We start from the raw sequence: 1,268 nt of genomic DNA, 5'->3' as shown, positions 1-1,268 counted from the left end.
GGGTTGGTGGAGGGTCAGGGGAGAGAGGGAACAATGGGGGGATCATTTTATGAACTATATAGATGTCTAACCAATGAACTGTATACTTAAAACTAATTAAAATAAATAAATTTAAAAACTAAATAAATAAAAATTTCAGGGTTCTTTTGAGTGAAAGAATTTCTACACTATTACTTAGAACAGTTCTTCTCAAGCTTTAATATACATACCAATCATGTGCACATCTTGTTAAATACCCTTTCTGATTCATTGGGTCTGGGATGGGCCCTGAGACGCTGCATTTGCAACAAGCTCCCAGGTGATGCTGATGCTGCTGGTTTATGGACCACTCTTCAGAGTAACAAGAATACAAAGAACTGGACCTCAGTCCAGTACTTCCTCAGGAGGAAGCAGAGCAAGGTGAGACCAACTGTGAATGCCTTTATCAGAAACGTGTGGCTATTTTGTGTGTCCCTTCAAGTAAAGAAGCCCCTTTTACATTTTTATAAAGAGTTGAAGTAGATCCTGAACCACTTGGGGAGGCACTTAAAAAATTCAAAGGAACTGAATAGATATTTTTCCAAAGATGTACAAATGACCAATACATATAGGAAAAGTTATTTCTGAAGAAGATACAGAAATGAACAACACATTTAGGAAAAGTTCTCAGTAATTATTAGGGAAATTCAAATAAAAATGCATATCTCACAATGAGATATCATCTCACACATGTTAGGTTGGCTATTATAAAAAAAGTGTTGGCACGAATGTGGAGAAAAAAGAAACTTGGTACACTGTTGGTGGAATGTAAAATGGTACAGCCACTGTGGAAACCCTATATAGGTTCCACAATGAGTAGAAAATAGACCTATAATATGATTTGGCAATTTCACTTCTGGGAGTATATCCAAGGAATTGAAATTGGAATTTCAAAAGTTTCATGATTTATCATAATGTAAACACTTATGTACCAGTAACTAAATCAAGAATTAAAATATTGCCAACTCTCCACAGATGTCTTTGTACTCCCTTTAAATCACTGCCCTCTCTTTTTCTTGGAAAGGTAACTAATATGCTGACTTTTGTGGTAAATATTTATTTGCTTTTCTTTATGGTTTTGCCACCTAAGTATGTATTCCCAAACAATTGTTTTTCTATTTTTGAAATGTAATTGTATGTGTGTGTGTGTGTGTGTGTGTGTGTATAAATGAATACTGGAATATATATGTAAATGTGTACATAAACTAGTTATAAACATATGTTTATAATTGGTTTGTATCTATATGTAT

Source organism: Pteropus vampyrus, unplaced genomic scaffold, assembly GCF_000151845.1.
Source record: "Pteropus vampyrus isolate Shadow unplaced genomic scaffold, Pvam_2.0 Scaffold63, whole genome shotgun sequence".
NCBI lineage: Eukaryota > Metazoa > Chordata > Mammalia > Chiroptera > Pteropodidae > Pteropus > Pteropus vampyrus.
This window is presented reverse-complemented; position numbering follows the sequence as displayed.